The sequence below is a fragment of the Prionailurus bengalensis genome, chromosome A2, assembly GCF_016509475.1.
Source record: "Prionailurus bengalensis isolate Pbe53 chromosome A2, Fcat_Pben_1.1_paternal_pri, whole genome shotgun sequence".
Lineage (NCBI taxonomy): Eukaryota > Metazoa > Chordata > Mammalia > Carnivora > Felidae > Prionailurus > Prionailurus bengalensis.
Genome location: NC_057348.1, coordinates 17,613,755 through 17,636,205, shown reverse-complemented (window position 1 = coordinate 17,636,205; position 22,451 = coordinate 17,613,755). Strand labels below are relative to the sequence as shown.

General features: G+C 44.6%; 1 long non-coding RNA gene across 1 annotated transcript in view; it reads right to left on the bottom strand.

Moving 5' to 3' along the window:
- Positions 1–22,451, bottom strand: part of LOC122487218 — a 58,073-nt gene that overhangs the window by 34,290 nt on the left and 1,332 nt on the right. Inside the window, exons 2-3 of the long non-coding RNA XR_006298332.1 lie at positions 21,924–22,035; positions 18,393–18,471 (exon numbers count right to left, since the gene is read on the bottom strand). This is a non-coding gene — a long non-coding RNA (uncharacterized LOC122487218). The remainder of the gene's footprint in view (positions 1–18,392; positions 18,472–21,923; positions 22,036–22,451) is intronic.

The following is a 22,451-nucleotide window of genomic DNA, read 5'->3' as shown; positions in this document are numbered from 1 at the left end:
GACAGGCTGAGAGACTTGTCCGTTAATAAGGGGGCGGGGCTGGGATCTAACACTCAACTTTCTGACTTGAAACACGCCTGCTCCATCACCCCATAGACCTTGTGAATGTGAGCAAGATTCACGGTGTCTGAAAGCCCAGAGACGGGACAGGAGACTTACAATAAATACAGCCCCCTCAGGTTCTATCTTGGAACAAAGCGTGGGTACAAAGAAATAAACAAGAAGCGTAGCACTCAACATGCCCGGTATTTTTTCCTCAAGGCTGAGGCAGCCGGCTTTGTTTAAGGTTATATTGTTTACTCCCAGGGGACAAGAGGGTGGGGGAGTTTAGAATTAGCTGCTTGGACAGAAGCCCAGGAGGTCCTAGCTCAGTTCCTTGGGAGCCTGGAATGTAAAGGGCTGGGGATGCAGAGGGAGGGGAACCTAGGGATCTTGCTCAGAAAGTAGGAGAGCCGCGGGGGACCCGGGAGGGTGGGTCTGTGGTTTCCAGATGCACGGATGACATAACGTCTGCCTGCCCTGCATACGCCAGTCCTGTTCAGAGTGGCCTTCCAAGTGCATCAGGGACAGAGGCCCTTCCCCAGCTTTAGCCTGCTTCTTAGGGGTTAGGCTGTGTCCTGGAGCTGCTCAGGAAACTGAGACTGACCCATCTGGCCTCCCTGCTTAAACCCAGCACTGCCAGAAGCTAGGCTCGATGCCATATGTGTCGGGGAGGGGGTGGTGTCACTTTGTCACTTCTTTTGGTCATTCAGCACTGGCTGCTGCTGTCTGGTTGCCTTGCCTGGCTTTCCCACACAAGATTCACACTCACTGCTTTGCCCACCACGGTCACCATTGACCGTCAGCCTTGATCAAACAGAGAAGCTCTTCTAGCCCAACTGAGGGAAGGGACTTACCCTAAATGAAGGCAGAGCCAATACCGGAGTGCAGAACTCCTGGCTGTGGAGCTATTTCATACTAATAATCCCTATCACTCATGTAATTTCATCATATACCAAGTACTTTCATGTGGTATCTTCCTTGACTCTCTCACTAACCCTGTGAGATGGAGGGTTTATGACTGCTTGATTTATACATGAGCAGCTTGGGGTTTACAGAGTTTAACTGACTTGCTCCAGATCACCAACTGGTAAGTGGCAAAGCCAGTGCTTATGCCAGATGCTTGGGCCCCAAGTTATTTGCTTAGCTCTTCATTCTTGATGATATGAGCAAGACTCCCTAGTGCCTAGGGCTTGGGGAGGAGCCAGAGGAATCATGTTAACTACAGGCCCATCAGGATCTATCTTGGAACAAAGTGTGGGTATTTGTCTTGCCTGTTGGCCGAACAGGATTCTCTAAATTAAGCAGCTGTGTGTGTGTGTGTGTGTGTGTGTGGTGGCGGGGAGGGGGGTAGTGCTGGCTAATTCAGTTGGTAGAGCATGCAACTCTTGATCTTGGGGTCGTGAGTTCAAGCCCCATGTTGGGCATAGAGCTTCCTTAAAAAAGTAAAATAAAATAAAATAAAATAAAATAAAGTAAATAAAATAAAATAAAACAAAAAGAGCAGGTAGGTCCCCAGCTTGAGCAAGTGACCTGGGCAAGAGCTGCTTCTGATGGTTGAAAATAGGGCTAGTGACTGATCTGCCTCATAGGTCCATGGGCAGCCTGGAAACAGCTTTCTGCTCCTGCCCACTGTGTTTTTGCCATCAGTCTTTTTCTGCATTTTGCATGTTGTGGATGACAAAACACACAAGCTGTCATGGTCAACCTACTCTCCCCTCCAATTGAGCTCAAATATGATGATGATGATGAGGATGATGAGGATGATGATGATGATGATATGGCCCTTGATTCCATTTGCTAAGGGCATACAAGGTTCTGCTACCTTTTATACATCTAAAGGCCTCACAGTTCCTAATGAAGGAGGCACGACTAGAGCCCAAATACAGGGTGACTTTGGAGTGCAAAACATTATACTTCTCTCCCATGCTTTTAAGGAAGGATGTGGAGCACACCCGTGGGTCTCAGGTCTGGGACAGGATGGTACAGAACCTGGTTGCTGCTTAATGCCTTGTGGGATCTCAGCCATGTTCTGTGGGGCAGGGTCTTCCTTCCATACATAGGTTGTTAACTGTTCTCACCTGGATGCTCTGGAGAGCCAAACCAGGCTGCCATGTCCCTTTCTGCAGGCTAGATCCTGGACACGAGTGCCAATTGTCTGGGATTCCCCACTGACATCAGTGCCGATCTCTGGCTGCGTTCTGGGGTGATGTGTGCCAGGAGAAATGCCTGGAGGTGGCTTTCACCCAACCGGCTTGAGCAGGGAGGGGAGTGGCTAGTCATGATGAAAGAGTCAGATGTGTGTTTTGAGCTTGGTGTCAGACTTCCTCAGTTCATCTCCTCTGACTTAACTGCCCCTTATTTTAAATTAAATTAATTTCAATTAATTAGTTAATTTATTTATTTAATTGAGTAAATTTGATGTGTAGCATTGTGTAAGTTGAAGGTGTGCAATGTGTTAGTTTGATACATTTATACATTGATACATTGATACATTTATATGTCATAATATAGGCCCATTGTAGAGCAAGGCAAAAGGACCCACAGGGACCACCCAGCTGAATGCACACAGGCTCATTAAGGGACCTACCTCGAAATAGCCATAGACCCTAACTGACCAATTACAACCAGGCACAGTTCCTAAGATTACCAAAAAAACTGGAACCTTCCTGAGGTCCTCATGCTTCCTCACTCTGCCCTATAACTGTGGCCCCTCATCACTGCCTCCTTGCAGACAGTCTCTCCTTTGCTGTCCTGCCCATTGCTCCATTATGGTGTATTCAGTATACTTCTATCTCTTCTGTTCTGCCTTGGGTGAATTCTTTCACTGCCTGCACCACCGGTCTGGAGCACCCCACGTTTGGTAGCCCCCCACCATCCAATTCAGGACACCCTATATCCATGTCATGATATTTATCATATTACATAATTAAACTACAATGTCATTGTCTATATCCATTGTACTGTGCTTACCTGCCCCTTGCAATGGACTTTCCAGGCCAAGAAAGGGTGCTGACCTAAAGCTATATCCCTTCTCTGTCTAGAGAACACACAATCCACCCATTCCTGCCCAACGGACAGATGGAGTCTGGGTCCAAGGCTTCAAAAAGGCAAAAGCTATGTCATAGCCATGTGGAAGACCCATGTGAGCCCTTTCATTTGTAGAGAGAAACTGAGGCACTGACAGAAGAAGGATTCAGAATGTGAATGTTGAAGCATTAAGAAAAGCTCCAGTTATGCTCAAGGCAAGGATGCTCATAAAATGTGTATTTTTATAAAAAGTGTTAAATACATTCTGATGTAATTGAGTGGGGGTCAGGGGTTGGGGGTGGGGATTAGGCATTAAAGAATAAAAAAAAAGAAAGTGTGAAATGGGGTATTACTCAGCCTTAAGAAGAAATGCAAGTCTGCAAGAGGACATGCTACAACATGGTTGAACCTTGAAGACATTAAGCTAAGTGAAATAAGCCAGTCACAAAAGGACAGAATGGACAAATTCACAGAGACAGAAAGAACACTGGTTACCAAGAGCTTGGGGACAGGGAGGAATGGGGAGCTAATGTTCAATGGATAGAGAGTTTGGGATGATGAAAAGTTCTAGAGATGGCTAGTGGTGTTGGTTGCACAAAAATGGGAATGTACTTAATGTCATTGAACTGTACACTTAACAAAAAAGATTAAAATGATAAATTTTATGTTATGTATACTTCACCACAACTTAAAGTGTTAAGAGAGCTTAATGCTTGAATCCAAACTCTACTACCAAGGATCCTTGGGAAAATAAACTGTTACTTCATCAGGTAAGTTTGTTAAGTAAAATGCTGCTCAGTACTTGTGTGAAATCCTACCTCTCATGAGACTTGGCACTGTAATATTGTGATTTATAATAAATACATGTTTGGTCTTCATCCCCGTTCCTGGCACAGAGCTCTTAAAACCCTTGGAATTTCCTAGGAGATAAGAATGTAAAGGTGTCTTAGTATTCAAAATCTATAAAGAAGTTATCAAACTCAACACCCAAAAACCAAATAGTCCAGTGAAGAAATAGGCAGAAGACATGAATACATACTTTTCCAAGGAAGACATCCAGATGGCTAACAGACACATGAAAAGATGCTCAACATCACTCATCATCAGGGAAATACAAATCAAAACCACAATGAGATACCACCTCACACCTGTCAGAATGGCTAAAATTGACAACTCAGGCAATGACAGATGTTGACAAGGACGAGGAGAAAGGAGAACCCTCTTCCACTATTGGTGGGAATGCAAACTGGTGTAGCTACTCTGGAAAACAGCATGGAGGTTCCTCACGAAACTAAAACTAGAACTACCCTACGACCCAGAAATTGCACTACTAGGTATTTACCCAAAGGATGCAGGAGTACTGTTTTGAAGGGGCACATGGACCCCAATGTTTATAGCAGCATTATCAACAATAGCCAAAGTATGGAAAGAGCTCAAATGTCCACCAACATATGAATGGATAAAGAAGATATGGTATATATGTATATACATACAATGGAGTATTACTTGGTGATCAACAGGAATGAAATCTTGCCATTTGCAACAACATGGATGGAACTAGAGTGTATTATGCTTAGTAAAATTAGCCAGAGAAAGACAAGTATCATATGACTTCACTCATATGTAGAATTTAAGATACAAAACAGATGAACATAAGGGAAGGGAAGCAAAAATAATACAAAAACAGGGAGGGGGACAAAACAGAAGAGACTCTTAAATACAGAGAACAAAATGAGGGTTGCTGGACAGGTTGTGGGTGGGGAGATGGGCTAAACGGGCAAGGGGCATTAAGGAAGACACTTGTTGGGATGAGCACTGGGTGTTATACATAGGGGATGAAACACTGGAATCTACTCCTGAAATAATTATTGCACTATATGCTAACTAACTTGGATGTAAATTAAAAAATAAAAAGAATGGAAAGGTCTCTTGATATTGATAACAAACTACAGTCAACCATACCTGAGTTTATGTTAACAAAGTGCTTTTGGGGAGCACCTAAGAATGGGGGCTAGTTGCCAGGAAAATCAACCATGTGATTAAGTTGGAACTTTCAGGCCCACCTCCTGACATCTGGAAGGAGGAGAGGGGCTGGAGGTTGAATCAATGGCCAGCTGCCAATGATTTAATCCACAGTGCCTCTCCTCTGTCATGAAGCCTCCATAAAAACCCAAGAAAAGGATGCGGTTTGAAGAGCTTTTAGGCTGGTGAACACGTGGAGGTGGTGGGAAAGTGGTACCCTCAGAGAGAGCCTAGAGGCTCTGGGCCCCTTCCCTTATACCCTGTCTGATACATCCCCTCTGGGTGTTTGTAAGTTATATCCTTTTATGATAAACCAGTCATCTAGGAAGTAAAATGTTTCTTAGAGTTCTGTGAGCTGCATTAGCAAAGTAATTACATCTAAGGAAGAGGTAGTTGGAACCTCCAATCTGTAGCTAGTCAGTTAGAAGAGCACGGATCACAATCTGGATGTGCAAATGGTGTCCAAAGAAGGTAAGGTGAATTGTAGGACACCCATCTGGTGTTGGGGAATTGCTTGGGGTATGGGGAGAAAATACATACTGCAACTCGTGTCAGAGTCAGAACACTAAAACAGGATGAGGTCTATTGACAGATATGATTTGACTAATTTACTCAGCATGTATGTACTGTGGTGTATCCTATGAGGAACACAGAGCTTGATGAAGGCTGTTTGGGGATGAGGACCCAGAAGGGGTCCCACTGGACCAGCCAAGAGGGTCCTTGGCTTTGCACAAGGTGGATATCAAAGAGCCGAGAGGAAGTTAGAGGAGAGTTTATTGAAGACATAGAGAATCTAGAAACAGAGCATCTGGGAGACTTGGAAAGAAAAGTGAGTCTTGGTTTTGCTTGGGGCCTGAGGGTTTTTTTTGTTTTTGTTTTTTTAAGCTTATTTTAGTTTTTTAGTAATCTGTACACCTAAGATGGGGCTCAAACTCAGAACCCCGAGATCAAGAATCTCAAGCTCAGGGCTCCTGGCTGGCTCAGCTGTGACTCTTGATCTCAGGGTTATAAATTTGAGCCCCATCTTTGGTGCAGAGATTATTTAAAAACAAAATATTAAAAGAGAAAAGAAAAGAGTCACATGCTCTTTCAGACTGAGCCAGCCAGGTGCCCTGGGCCTGGGGTTTTTACTGAGGATGGTGGTCTTCTCAGTAATCCAGGAACAAAGACAAGTGTTTAAGTGTCTTCCATAAATCACTCATGCTCTGGACCAGGGGTCTTGATGAGTCAGTGGTTTTGGAAAATGGTTAGGGACAGGACCATTTCCAGGCACTCCTAAGATGTTATCTATTGTGCTGGATTACTCCAATGAAATCACTAAATCCTTGACCTTTACAAAGAGGACAAACATTATCTGTTCTATAAGGTATGTGGAAGGTGGAGGTGTAAGTCCTAGTAAGAATGGAAGCAGGAAAAGGAGGGAATAAAGCAATTTTTCATGGGGTCCCTTTAGTTTCTCTGTTTCAGGCTGGGGGTTACTAACATTTTATTGGTTTTGTTTAATTAAGGTATAGTTTACATACAGTAAAATACAGGTCAATTAATTTTACCTACATATACATACAGTTAACCACTACCAAGATCAAAAAAAATTCTCACCACTAACCCAGATCAAGAAAGTTCACCACCCTAGAAAATTCCCTGAAGCATCTCCACCCTAGGCAATGATCTCCCCCAGAGGTGATTATTGTTCCAACTTCTATCACCATAGGTTAGTTCTGCCTGTTCTGAATGCTGTATAAATGGAATCACTTATTATTGTATTTATCAACTCCTCTGTGTCCACTTCTCTCATTCAATGTAATATTTTTGTGATTTACCTATGTTAGTGCACGTCCCAGTAGTGTTTGTTTGTTTGTTTGTTTGTTTAGAGAGAGTGTGTGTGTGTGAGTGGGGGAGGGGGGCAGAATGAGAGAGAGAGAGAGAGAGAGAGAGAGAGAGAGAGAGAGAGAATCCTAAGCGGGCTCTATGCTCAGCATGGAACCCAATGCAGGGCTCAATCCCACAACTCTGGGATCACAATCTAAGCTGAAATCAAGAGTTAAGACACTCAACCGACCGAGCCACCCAGGTGTTCTGTAAGTTATTTTTTAAATTGTTGTGCAGTGTTCTGTTTATAACTATATCTCAGTTTGTCTATCTATTCCTTTGTGGATTTTAGGTAAGTTCTAGTTTGGGTTTGTTATGCATGAAGATGCTCTGAACATTTTTTGTAAGTTTTTTTTTTTTTTTTTTTTTTTAGTATCTCTATACCCAACGTGGGGCTCAAACTCACCACCCAGAGATTAAGAGTCTTGTGCTCTTCCGACTGAACCAGCCAGGCGCCCCTCTGAACATTTTTGTACAAGTCTGTTTGGGGCACATGCATCTATTTCTCTGAAGTGTGTGCTTGGGAGAAGAATGGATGGATCATAGAGGAGTTGTATGGTGGATATTATTAGAATCTAATAGAGTTTAGTTCATAGACACTTCCTGCTTTTTCTCCCAGTTGGTATGCACCTCCCTGCCAGCTCCTAGCATTGCATTTGTTTTTCTCTGTTGGCATTCAGTTTGTCTTTGTTATATTATGGACAAGCCATTCACATGTTCATTTGCATAATGTACATTTCTTGAATGCTAACTATGCACGTGGCACTTGGTACACTGGCTGTGTGAATACAGTCATGAATAAGACATCCATCCCAAGGAGTCTACAGCAGCTAATAGGGGAGGTTATAAAAATAAATAATCATAATACAAAGAAGATGTTAAGTGGCCAAACTAAGGTTGAGATAAAGCATTATAAGAGTTCAGAGATGAGAAACATAATGTCCAGTGGGCACTTAGAATAGCTTCACAGAGGAGACAACATTTGGTTTCAGTGCTGATGGAGAAAAGTCAACTAAAACATGTTCAGGAGGTGCCAGTGTGGCTCTGTCTATTGAGTATCCAACTCTTGGTTTTGTCTCCCGTCATGATCCCAGGGTCATGAGATGGAGCCCACATCGGGGTCCACTCTGAGCGTGGTGCCTGCTTAAGATTCTCTCTCTCTCTCTCTCTCTCTCTCTCTCTCTCTCTCTCTCTCCCTGTCTCTCTTTCTCGGGGCGCCTGGGTGGCTTAGTCAGTTAAGTGTCTGACTCTTGATTTCGGCTCAGGTAATAATTGATGGAGTTTCTGGGTGTTGGTGGGGTTTGGAGCTGAAGGCCAAGAAAGAATTCTTGAAGACGTCTTTGGTGCAAAAAGATGATTTTATTAAAGCACAGGGACAGGGCCCGTGGGCAGGAAGAGCAGCACTGGGATTGTACAGTGATTGTTTATATACTGTGGAGTTGGGGGAGGTAAAGTCAAGAGAAGCTTTCTTAAAGGGATTTTCCTGTGCTAAAGAGGGTTTACAGATTACTGGAGGCCTAGCTATTGTCAAGCTAAGGTTGTTTTTCCTTCTAGCAAAGTATTATCAGTAAAATAGCAGGGAGTTCCTGGAGATTAGGCTATTGATAAGATTGCCTTTTTCTTGTAATATTACTAACATATTTGTAAACTGATGGAAACTCTATCAGTTTAACTGTTTGTTTTCTGTCCTTTCCTTTGTTCTTGGGCAGCCAGGAGTGTCTGAGGAATATCACACATGTCCCATCTTGTGTGTGTGTTGGGCGGGGTATGCTAGTTTGTGCCTGGCCCTCTGCTTGCCTTATGGTCCTTCACCAATGATCTCACCGTTCATGAGTTTGAGCCCCACATTGGGCTCTGCGCTGACAGCATGGAGCCTGCTTGGGATTTCTCTCTCTCTGTCTCTTCCCCTCCCTGGCTTGCTCTCTCTCTCTCTCTCTCTCTCTCTCGCTCTCGCTCTCTCAAAAAAATACCTCTCTCTGCCCCTCTCCCCTGCTCTCTCTCTTTCCAAAATTAAAAAACAAAAACAAAAACATAAAACATGTTCAGAATGTAGTATAAGGGGTGGGCAGGGTTGAGCTTTCTGGATGGAGGGCACAATGCAGGCCAAAGCAGGATCTGTCAACGTTTGGAGTGTGTGACCCCTTAAGCTCATGACGACAGAGCCCACGCTGGTCTAGCAGGCTCACTGCCGTATCCCTAGTGTCTGGCCAGGGCTGGCACACAGAAGGTACTCAATCAAAATGTATTTCTTTGAACAGTGAGTGGTTCAACTTGGCTGCAGCAGAGGGAGCTTGGAAAGAGTCAGTGGGGAGAAGGATAATGTCTTAGTTATCCACTGCTGTGCAACAAATTACCTCCAAACTCAGTGGCTTAATTCAACAAGAAATATTTATTATCTCTCACAGTTTCTGTGGATCAGGAATTCGAGAATGGTTTGGCCAGTCAGTTCTGGCCTGGGGTCTCAAGCCCTGCAAGCTTGTGTTGCCAGGGCCACAGTCATCTGTGGGCCTGACTGAGGCTGGGGGACCCCCGGTGGGCCATGGCTCACTTGCACGCGTGGCAGGTTGGTGCTGGCTTTGAGAGCAGACCTCACTTCCTCCCTGCAGCGGCTTCTCCACAGCGCTGCTCAAGTGTCCTAAGGGTATGGTCACCAACGTCCCCCAGAGTGAGCCCTTCCAGAGGAAGGAGCCAGGAGGAAGCTGTAACCTTTTTATTGCTTGGCCTCCCAGTCAGAGCATCACTTCTGCCACATTCTATGCATTAGAAGCAAGTCACTAAGTCTGGCCCACATTCAAGGGGAGGGGAATTTGGCTCTACCTTTGAAAGGAAAACATCTCGGGTGCCTGGGTGGCGCAGTCGGTTAAGCGTCCGACTTCAGCCAGGTCACGATCTTGCGGTCCGTGAGTTCGAGCCCCACGTCGGGCTCTGGGCTGATGGCTCAGAGCCTGGAGCCTGTTTCCGATTCTGTGTCTCCCTCTCTCTCTGCCCCTCGCCCGTTCATGCTCTGTCTCTCTCTGTCCCCAAAATAAATAAACGTTGAAAAAAAAAAAATTTAGAAAAAAAAAAAAAGAAAGGAAAACATCTCAAAGGAATTTTTGGATATATTGTACATCACCATGGTGATGGTGGGAAGATTTGTCTGCTCAGAACTCATGGGCTCTTAGGGCCGAGTGGGACCCTGAGGGACCCAGCCTCCTTGGGGGATCCAGCAGTCCTGCCCTGCTGTTATCTACCCAGTGGACCCTGAGCCCTGACAGCAGGTGAGGTAGTAAAATTAAAAAAATGAACAAGAAACAAGCACTGCGCACTGTGGAGAACTCAGAAGTGGCTCAGACCAGGGCAGGGAGCACTTAACTCTCTGGGAAGAAGATAACTGGAGGACACAAAAGCTCCTTCCCCAGGAGAGTCAGGGAAGGCCTCCCAGGGGTGGCCTTTGAGCTGTGTTCTTCCAAAGCTTCTACCCAGCTCACAAGTGTGGTGCTGGGTACGCCCACGGAAGGTTAAACATGCACAGCCCGCCTGCTTAGAGAGTGTCAGAGGCCTGGAGGGGCCTCCACCGACCATGGCAACAGACACTGTTCCTGCCCCACATATGCTGAGACCTTCTGAGGCCACTCATTGTTGGCATCCAGCCTTTCAGATGGGTACAGATTTTCCCAAGAGAGAACCGTGAGCCCTTCTGGGCAGTAAGTACCCTGGAGGTTGTGTGTGTGCATCCTTTACCCATCTTCCCCCTTCAAAGGTCCTTCACCGTGGGGTGCCTGGGTGGCTCAGTTGGTTCAGCGCCAGACTCTTGATTTTGGCTGAGGTCGTGATCTCATGGTTTGTGAGTTCCAGGCTCGAATCGATTGGTTGGGATTCTCTCTCTTTCTGCCCCTCCCCCCACCCATGTTCTCTCTTTCTCTCTCTCTCTAAAATAAATAAGCTTAAAAAAAAAAAAAAAAGGTCCTTCACTGTGTTGGAGTCCTCTCTCCCTCTCTGTTCCCGCTTCTCTGATGGTGCTTGCCCTGCATGCGCCTCGCCATTTCTTAGCTTCTTGACTCTGCATCTGAGAGAATCTGGAAGGCTCTCCCCGCCTATCTCTTTCTCCCCTCAGCAATTGACCCTCAAGGTAAGTTTCTGGATTTGCTCAGTGAAGGGGTGAGTCTGGGCAACTCCTGTTGTCTCTCAAGAAGCAACAAAGTCACCTCTGGGCCTTTTCCATTTGTTGCCCCAGACTGATGAGCAACACTCCCCCGCCCCCCCCCCCCCCCCCCCCCCCCCCCCGCATCTCCCTGTGTGTACTGGCCAGCCAGGACCCCTGGGCAGGCTCCTCAGGGCTGCTAGAGTCTATTTGTGGGGATAATAGTCAGTGCTGGGTGCATAGAACACAGTGAAACTGTTCCTTTTGATACATTGGTTGTAATTTCTTAGAAGTGGCTGTGTGACCTTGGGCAAGTTATTTAGCCTCTCTGAGCCTTAGATTCCTTATCTGTCAAGGAGGGAACATTGTGAGAATTAAAGTTGATGAGTGTAAAATTTCGGGCTATCTCTGAACTCTGTGAAGGTTGAGAAACTGGGGCATTTCTGCCCTGTCCTTCTTGCAGGGCTGGTGTGAGGACTGGAAACAGGGGCTGTGGCTGCTGGACAAAGGAAGGCTGTGACTATTCAGGTAGGTCACTACATGTCCTCTGTGAGCTTTAGGAAATGGAGGGAAGGTGTGGAGGAGAGAAGCTGGGCACCTGTGGTACCCGAGGCTCAGAGACTCCTGATTTGCCAGACTCCTGACTCTTTCAAGCCCAGCCTGGATCAGCCAGGAGCTGGAGCTGGACACTGCAGTGACAGTGACACTCCTGACTGGGAGGAAAGAGACAAGACTATGGGGCTGTGATCAGAAAGACACCTGCAAGTCAAGGGGAAAAGGCACATTTGAAAGCTCTAGAATCCTAGCCACTAGATCACCAGGGGGCTGGAAAATGAATGTTTGAGAGCCTGGAAAGGCTGAGGTCGTGATCTCATGTTCACGTGAGGCTGGTTGCAAGAAGACCAGAATAATGGGGCGACTGGGTGGCTCAGTCTGTTAAGTATCTGACTCTTGGTTTCGTCTCAGGTCATAATCTCTTCGTTTCGTGGATTCAAGCCCCGCATCAGTCAGTTGGGAGCTGACTCCACACTGTCAGCATGGAGCCTGCTTGGGATTCTCTCTCTCTCCCTCTTTCTCTTTGCCCTGCCCCCACTCACACTGTCTCTGTCCCTCTCAAATAAATAAATAAACTTTAAAAAAAGAAAAAAAAAAAAAGACCAGAATAGAGAAGTCTTGAAATTGGGAGGAAGCATGGAGGACAAGCAGGCCAACACAACAAATTTCTAAATGAGGAGTTCCGACTCCCAGTGTGTTCTTGCTGACGGGTGAGCTGCATCTTCTGGACTGTGGCTGAGGGTCAGAGGGCAGGTCAATGGACAGACTGCAGCTTCAAAGGGAAAAGGAAGTCTTTAGGGAGATCAGAGTTTCCAGTGAGCTGGGAATTAGGACAAACTGAATTCTCTTCCCCACTCACTAAAGACTTCTCACCTCTAGGAAGGGCTTGTCTTTACCATTTTTTTCTGTCACAAAAATTGCCCTCATTGTCAACTGGCTAATACAAGCAATAGAAAACCTTGACCACCTGCCCTGCTGTTGTCCCCACTGATGGCCTTCCTCTAGTCCGGCTGTCAGATGACAAAGCCTTGCACACACACACGCATGCGTGCTTGTCCAGCTCAGTGTCTCCCTATTGTTTACTGAGTCAAAATCAAATGTCCTTGTCTGTCTTTCAAGGCTGTCCCAGCTTGGGCACAGTTCAGCTCATTGGCCTCCTCTCCCGCCACTCTGCCCCCAGAGTCCTCTGCTGCTTTGCAGCTTCCGCAAAGTGCCTTGCATTTTCCTACTGCCCTGTTTTTCCTACTGGTATGCCCTCTTCCCCCTTTTCTCCTTCTACCTTTAAGATATTTATTTATTTATTATTTATTTTTTAACTGAGTGAGAGAGAGAGACAGAGAGAGAGAGAGAGAGAGAGAGAGAGAGAGAGACAGAGAGAATCTTAAGCAGGTTCCATGCTGACAGTGTGGAGTCAGCTCCCCACTGACTGATGCAGGGCTTGAATCCACGAAACTGAGAGATCATGACCTATGTGGGGCTTGATCCCCTGACCCTGGAATCATGACCTGAGCTGAAATAAAGAGCTGGATGCTCAACTGACTGAGACACCCAGGTACCCCTGCCTTTAAAATCTTATCTTTCAGGCTGATTTCCCAAGATTCCTCCACTAGGAGACTGCCCTTGACCCCTGCTACCATCTATCCCCAGCAGAAACAACTTCTCCATTACACCATTTATCAAAGTCTGACTTGAATTATACAGCCCTGTCTCCTCACTCACAACATTTTATTATGAAACATTTCAAATGTACAGCAAAACTGAAAGAATTTTACAGTTAACACCCATTTCTCTAGCATCTTGTTTCTACTCTTTAACACTTTATCAAGCTTGTTTTTATTATGTATCTATTCATCTTTCCATGCTGCTATCCATCTATTATTAATCCATGTTTTTTGATACAAGTCAAAATAAATCTAGACATCAGTACACTTCTCTCTAAATAATTCTAGATGTAGGGTGCCTGGGTAGCTCAGTCGGTTAAGCGTTCAACTCTTTTTATTTATGTATTTATGTATTTATTTATTATTAAATTTTTAAAAATGTTTCTTTATTTCTGAGAGAGAGAGCGAGAGAGCGAGAGAGCGAGCATGAGTGGGGGAGGAGCAGAGAGAGGGAGACACAGAATCCAAAGCAGGCTCCAGGCTCTGAGCGCTCAGCATAGAGCCTGATGCACGGCTTGAACTCACAAACTGCGAGATCATGACCTGAGCTGAAGTCGGACACTTAACCGACTGAGCCACCCAGGCACCCCTCTTTTTTTTTTTTTAATGTTTATTAAACATGAGAGAGAGAGAGAGAGAGAGAGAGAGAATGTGGACCTTGAACCCACCAGCTGTGAGATCATGACCTCAGCCCTAATCAGACACTTAAACTGTCTGAGCCACCCAGTGACCCCAAACATCCAACTTGTGATCTCAGCTCTGGTCTTGATCTCAAGGTTGTGAATTCAAGCCCCCCACTGAGCTCCATGCTGGGTGTGAAGACAAAAAAAAAAAAATTAAAAAAATAAATACTTCTAGAGGTATACTATTAATCAGAGCTCTTTTTTACAGTTTTTTTTTCTATTTTGATGTGAAATTCGTATACAATGAAATACACAAATCTTAAGTGTACATTTGCTGAATTTGGACAAGTGGATACACCTGTGCAATCCACCCCCTATCAACATATGGAACATTATCATCATGCAGAAAGTTTCCCAGCAACCTCCTCCCTGCCTCCACCCTGGGCAACCACTCTTCTGATGGTTTTTTCCTGTTTTAGAACTTCATATAAATGAAATCACAGTGTGTACTCTTATGCAAGGCTTCTTCCACTAAGCATATTTTAGACCTGTTACATAAAAGCAGTTGTTTGCTCTTTTTTATTGCTGAGTAGTATTCCATTGTATGGATGTACTATAATTTTTGTTTATCCATTCACCTGTTGATAGATGTTTGGGCTATTTCCTGTTTGGGGCTATTAAGAATGTAGTTGCCATTGTCAACTATAATTAAAAAAAAGAATATTGTTGCAGTGAACATCCTTTTTTTTTTTAAATGTATGCTTAGAGAGAGAAAGAGTAGGAGCATGAGTAGGGGAGGGACAGAGCGAGGGAGAGAGAGAGAATCTGAAGCGGGCTCCCAGTTCTCAGTGCAAAACCAATGTGGGGCTCAAACCCACAAACCGTGAGATCATGACCTGAGCCAAAGTTGGATGCTCAACCGACTGAGCCACCCAGATGCCCCTACTGTGAACATTCTTGAACGAAGCTTTGTGTAGATGTATGTTTTAATTTTCTTGGCTAAATGTGGAATTAAGTTGGTCTTTTTCTTCCTCTGGATTGTGAACTTTTTGAGGGCTGATTTAGTCTCTAGCCCCAAGCACAATGCCTTGTTACATGGTAGGTTCTCAGTAGACATTTGTTGAAATGAAACATAATTCAAGCACTACATAATTTTCTTATATTCTATATAATATGCACCTCTCATTTACTATGGGCCCAGTAAGATATGAGCATTATTACAATCTTCCATTGAGCCTCCGAGGTAGGAATTATCCCATATTACAAGTTAGGAAACAGGCCAGGAGAATCTAGGTGAGGTGTTGGAAGTCACAAAGTAGGTGAGGGGAAGAGACAGGATTTGAAAGTGATACTGTTTGTGTGAAGCATATTCCTCTATGCTGCTTTGCTTCTCTGAAGGTCTCAGCTCCTTTAAGTGGAATCCTTGGAGTGACTGTCCCAGTTCACCCTTTATCTACTCTCAATGACTAGGCAAAGCAGGCTCTTTCCCTTCCCTCTATTTCCATTAGTCACGTGGAACTCCAGATCTCACATACCTTGACAGAGGCCAAAACTACACTCCTCCGGATGGAAGGCATACAGTTTACCTCAAAATGCTGAGTGTCAACAGGTAAATGTGGACAGAGAAGTGGAATGGAAAGACCACCACTATGCAACCATCACAGTAGAGACTGGTTTAGGCAAGACTCATGAATGGATGTGAAATCTAGGGGATAATTTTGATGAGGAGCAGGATGTAAGCATGTCTTAAAGTGCCTCTCCACAGATTGCTTATTAGTTCCAAGGGGAAAATACAACAACAATACACTGGAAAAATCAGAAAACACCGTAACTTGATGATTGAAATTCATAGCACTAGTGAGGGGCAGATGGACACCACATGCCTCCTGATACGATGCCCTGAGGAGGACATGGCATCATTTCTACTGTATTCTAGACTGAATCTAACCATGAGAAAACATCAGACACCCACATGAAGTACATTCTATTTTTTTTAAATTTTTTAATGTTTATTTATTTATGAGCGTGAGAGAGACAGAGCACGAGTGGGGGAGGGGCAGAGAGAGAGGGAGACACAGATTCCGAAGCAGGCTCCAGGCTCTCAGCTGTCAGCACAGAGCCCGACGCGGGGCTTGAACTCACAAACTGCAAGATTATGACCTGTGCCCAAGTCAGATGCTCAACCCACTGAGCCACCCAGGTGACCCTAAATGAAGTACATTCTAAAAGAGAGAGAGAGCGAACGAGCAAGAGAGAGCACTATATTCTTCAAAAGTGTTAATTTCATAAAACGCACATACACACACATGCACATACATACAAATGCTGTGAAAATGTTCCATATTAATGAAACCTACAGAGACATAGCAACTGAATGTAATATTTAATCCTAGACTGGATCCTGTTTTGGAGGAGAAAAAATTAGGGACACTACTGAGTCAAGTGACAAAATTGAAATACGGATGGTAGATTGGATCAAACTCCTGAGTCAATTTTAACTTACTGAGTTGATATCTGTATTGTGGGTTATAAGATATATATTTATTATTAGAAATGCACACTGAAGGGGCGCCTGGGTGGCGCAGTCGGTTAAGCGTCCGACTTCAGCCAGGTCACGATCTCGCGGTCCGGGAGTTCGAGCCCCGCGTCGGGCTCTGGGCTGATGGCTCAGAGCCTGGAGCCTGTTTCCGATTCTGTGTCTCCCTCTCTCTCTGCCCCTCCCCCGTTCATGCTCTGTCTCTCTCTGTCCCAAAAATAAAAATAAATAAACGTTGAAAAAAAAATAAAAAAGAAATGCACACTGAAGTATTCAGGGGTTAAAAGCCATCATGTATGTGATCTACCCTCAAATGGCTCGAAAAATATGTTTTTGTTGTGTGTGTGTAGTACATAGAGCAAATGGGGAAAACGTTGAAAAGAAGTGAATTTTGGTAAAGGGTATATGAGAGTGCTATATACCATTTTTATCCTTGCAGCTTTTCAATGAGTTTGAAATGGTTTCTAAACAGAAAGTTTGGAAAATGCTCTACTGCAAGGTCCCTGGAATCCTAATTCAGTCAGTGAGGACTGTGCTGACAAGAACTCCATGGACATGAGCATCTCTTTTCTAAATATGTTAGTTTGTTCCAACCTGCCAAATGTGTGATCTCAAGCTAAGTGAAAAAGTGCCAAGGACCTACGGCGGGCATCTTCTAAAAGAATCCCTTCATCTTGGTCCCCTCTCAGAACATCTTTCCCAGAGCAGACTCTCACTAGAGGCTTGTTAAATCAGCTGGGTTGCTTTCGGCTTGTGAGTGATGGTGGTGAGCTCTGAATGGGTCTGAGGGCTGGGTCCTGCCTCCTTCTCTCCTATTGATCTGCTGCATGATGTCAGTCTCCTTATCCATGGGTGATGGGTTTGGACCAGAGCAGAGGTTGTAAATTGGCAACCTGAGAGCCGCCAGTCCACAGACATTTGTCCTACATGGTATTTAATTTAATTATTATTATTATTATTTTTATTTAAGAGAGCGAGAGAGAGACAGAGAGAGAAAGAGAATCCACACTTAGCGAGGAGCCCAATGTGGGGCTCGATTCCACGACCCTGGGATTGTGACCTGAGCTGAAATCAAGAGTTGGACATTCAACCAACTGAGGCACTCAGAAGCCCCTTTTTAATTAATCAATTAATTTTTATGTCCTACATGGTACTTGCTGACATTCAACAGCCAGGACACACTGCACATAAAAGTTTGGCTCCATCTTCTCCAACCACACAGGGCCCACATTTCCAGCAACTGGCAGCAACTGATTGGAGTTGGGGCATGTGCCCTGTGCTCTCCACAGTCTCCAACCCACTCTTTTTTTTTCTTAATTAAAAAAATTTTTTTAATGTTTATTTTATTTTTGAGAGAGAGCATGAGCAGGGGAGGGGTACAGAGAGAGAGGGAGACACAGAATCTGAAGCAGGCTCCAGGCTCCGAGCTGGCAGCACTCTGTGCCACTGTGGGGCTCGCCTCGTGCCCACGAACCGGGAGATCACGACCTGAGCCAAAATCAGAGGCTTAACCGATGGAGCCACCCACGCGCCCCTCCAGCCCACTCTTTCATAACTAATCAGCTTTCTCATTTACAGTTTCTGCTTGGTCTTTGGCCTGGAAGCCCTCAAAGGACCTTCCAGTTCCCATCTTCTCTGACCATATCTGATCTCTTTAGGGATTTCACATGATGAACAAGAGGTTGGATGGAGTGAACAGTGAGGTGCAGAAGAATAACAGAACCAAAATGAGAGTTGTGTCAAGTACAGCGGCTTACAAAGGGCCAGACCGTGGTTCCAGACATTGACATAACCACTGGAGTTCCAGATGGGATGGGATGCTTGGAGTCAGAGTTGGGAAGAAATTAGGAGGTTGTATTTAGGACTGAGGGTCAGGACAGAGGATGGAAGAAGAATTGAGGGAAAGCCAGGTTCCTGGGGAGAGTAGCAAATACCTGGAACTGAGGGCATCACTGTGTGCAGTCTTGGGGTCACAGCTAAGAGCAGTTATGATTTGTAGCCAGGAAGTGGATCCTAGAGAGAAAAGGGAAAGGGAAGAAAATTTCAAAATCAAGGTACAGTGGCAAGGACTGAAAGGATGTGGTGTTTAGTTCCAGATCTGCCACTTACTAATTGCGTGATCTTGGGCATATCACGCCTCATCCCTGAATCTGTTTCCTCAGCTTCGGAATAGGGATGACAATACAAGCCCTGCCTAACTCAGAGTTATAGAAGGGCTAACCAGCAGTACCAGAGAGCAAAGCACTTAGTAACTGGGGAAGCACTATCCCAAAGTGAGATAAAATCTAGAAGGTGTAATTGAGCCTTAGAATTCTGGAGCTTGAAGCTATTAGAATTGAAAAGAGTTCAGCAAGGTTACTACATATAAAGTTAACATACAAAAAGGAATAGCATTTCTATATACCAGTAATCATTTACAAAATGTAATAGGAAAAAAATAAAATCATTGTGGTACCTAGGAATTAACCTCACAATAGGGTTGTAAGACTTCTCCAGAAAAACATAAAACTTTACAATTTGTATTTTTTTTAATATTTATTTATTTTTGAAAGAGGGGGGAAAAGAGTGCAAGCGGGGAGGGGCAGAGAGAGGGAGACACAGAATCTGGAGCTTTCATTGTCTGCAACGCTCTCATTTAACGAACAGTGAATTTGAGGCCCCAAGAGGAGAAATTACATAGCAAGTTTAGGAGAGAGGGGGGCGCTGTGCTCCATTAGTGTTAGAGTAGAACCCCCTTCTGAGCTCCCTCTGGGAATAGGTGAATAAAACTAAGCAAAGGAAGAGGAAAAAGGGACCTAGTTAGGGGGATTTGTGTAAGGGAATGCCCCCAAACTGTGTGTTTTATCACATTCGCTCGAAAGGGACAGGTCTTTGTAACTAGTCCTGTGGTTACAGGAACAAGGAAACACTTAGGGAACCTTGAAAGAGGTAGTTTCATTTCGAGGGAAAGGAGGTCCCCCATTGCACATTACGTAGCATGCACAGTGAATGAAATCACAGAAAGTGAGAGGTGAGAAGACCATCTTGTTCTACCTCCCGTGATAGAGATGAGGAACCTGAGGCCCAGAGATGGGAAATGGCTTGCCCAAGGCCATGCAGCTTGTTCCTGGAAGAACTGGGACCGTAACAGGGTTTCTTAACTTGTAATCCAGGACTTTTACTCCATGTGCCAGTTTGGATTGCGTATCCGGCAAATAAGAGACTGATGGTGGCTTATACCATTGGAGACTTATTGATGAACGATGGCTTTCAGAGATAGGGGTTACTTTCCTCACTTTACAAGAGGCCCAGAGGGGGACAGTCAGATAGGTGTAGCTGCCAGAGGATGCTAAGGACCTAGTCTTCTCCTATCTTCCCACTCCTCACTTTCAGCCCATGACTTTTGTCCTTACCATCGTAAGATGGCTGTATCACCTCTAGGCATTGTGTCTGTATTCCAGGCAGCTGAGTTTGTCTTTTTATAAAGACTTACCTGAAAGCTCTGCTCCATCCACTGAGGCACATAGCAATCCCAACTGCAAAAGGAGTCAGGATAAGTGTCCAGGCACTAAAGTAGGAGGTGGCAGGGGACTTTTGAGTAATTAGTATCTAATGTTTGCTGCATCACTATGCTACACCATTTCATCTCTATCTATCTATTAAATATTTTACTTTTATTATCTTTTTGTTTAAAAAAATTTTTTTGAATGTTTATTGATTTTTGATAGAGAGAGAGAGAGAGAGAGACAGAGCATGAGAGGGGGAGGGGGAGAGAGAGAGAGGGGAAGGGGAGAGAGAGACACAGACTCCGAAGCAGGCTTCAGGCTCCGAGCTGTCAGCACAGACTTTATTTTATTTTTTTAAAGTAATTTCTACACCCAATGTGGGGCTCAAACTTACAACAACCAGGATCAAGAGTTGCTGACTGAGCCAGCCCGGCACCCCTATGCTACACCATTTTATTTTATTTTTAAATTTTTAATGTTTATTTATTTTTGAAAGAGAGAGACACAGTGTGAGCAGGGGAGGGCAGAGAGAGAGAGGGAGACACAGAATCTGAAGGAGGCTCTAGACTCGGAGTTGTCAGCACAGAGCCTGACGTGGGGCTCGAACTCACAAACCGTGAGATCATGACTTGAGCTGAGGTCGGACGCTTAACTGACTGAGCCGGCCAGGCACCCCTTTGCTACAGCATCTTAAAGATGAAAGAAGGGGTGGGTGCAACAAACTCCTGCCTGAGAATCAGAAAATAGGTTCAAGTTTGGATTCTGCCACTTATTTGTGGGTCTTTGACATGTATCAGTTACCTCACCTGAAAATGGTTTGGGCTAAATGACCCCAAAAAACCCTTCTGGCTCTTAATTCTATGACTCTATCCTATTCAAATCCTAATCCATGTACTTTTATTTCCCTCTCCCTAGGGAATTCTAACATAAACATTGTAAATTATGATAATAATTGGTATGTAAATATTGCGTATTTATCTGATAAGTGTTTGTACTAGGAAATTTCAGCCAGAGGTCCCTACCTTGAGAGCATCAAGGTATCTCCGTAAACGTATTTTCTTCTAAAAGTTGTAAAGTTTTGGGCCGCCTGGGTGGCTCAGTCGGTTAAGCACTTGACTTTTGATTTCATCTCAGGTCATGATCTCACGGTTGTGAGATTGAGCCCCATGTCAGGCTCCACGCTGAGCACGGGAGCCTGCTTGGGATTCTCTCTTTCTTTCCCTCCACCTCTCTCTCTGCTCCTCCCAAGAGCACATGCATGTGCGCGGGCTCTCTCTCTCTCTCTCAAAATAAATAAATAAACATTAAAAAAAAAGAAGTTTATGTTAAATCTGGAGGTGGGGAAACAGAATGAACCTGTACTTCGAGAAAAAAATCTACTGGGGCAGATGCATGTTTACACAAAAATTACCACATAGGTGGTGAGTGCTGTGATAGGCAGAGAATGGGTGCAGGACGATGTGTATGAACTGGAGAGGGTGGTGCCTAAATTGTGTAACTTGGACTGAAGCAGGTGGGAGCGAGGGCTTGGAAGTAGCTGTGGCAGGAAAGAGAAAAGGGACTGACCCAGAACAGCATCAGTGTTGGTGGAGATGTTTCTGAGGCAGAAGGAGTATCTGGTAGGCCTGAGGTGGGGAGAAGGGAGGGAATAACTGAGAACGACTTTTAAGTGTCTAGCTTGGGATACACAAAACATGGTGACTTTATCACCTTAAAGAAGGAATGGAAGATTCCAACACTTTTGAATTTTCCCAGCCATCTGACTTCTAAGGAGCTCACAGCTTATTCTATTCTTGAAACCCCAGGCAGGACAGGCATTGGGGCTGGCTACTCCAGGCAGCAGGAAGGATCAGAGTAACTTTTGAAGCTCCCACCCGTGTGTTTTCCTTATAACAGTTAAGTGCATGCTTGGACAAAATCTGTGGGCTTTGGTATGAAATAATGCTAATTTCATCAGGACAGGAAACCTATTTTATTTACCTTTTTATAAATGCCCCTCACTGTGTGGCCTTTTCTGATGTGCAGATCATCATTCAGTATCTGTTGGATGAATGAATTCAGGCTTGCAATGGTAGTTCCCCTGCTCTGGAGTCTGGGTGTGAAAGAGGGGAAAAACTTTGAGTTTGGTCCCAGGACACCTGCCTTATTAATTAGTCATTTCAGTTCTCCGTGATTGGCCTAAAGTTCTTTCCGGGGCTCCAAATTCATAGTTCTATACATTTTCCACTTATCCTTTTGTCCTTCATTCCTTCATATTTGTATAGGCTATAAATGCTTCTTTAAAGTCATTCTGAGTAGTACTCTGTAAATGCTTGCTAAGTGCTAGGCACCAAGCTAAGTACTTTATTTATATCAACACATTTGATCTGCCTAACAACCCTAATAAGGTAGGTGTGACTATTATTCATTTTACAGTTAAGGAAACTGAGGTACAGAGAGATTAAAAATCTCCCGCAAGCTCACATAACTTGTAGGTTGCAGTTCCCAGATTTGCACACAGGGACTCAG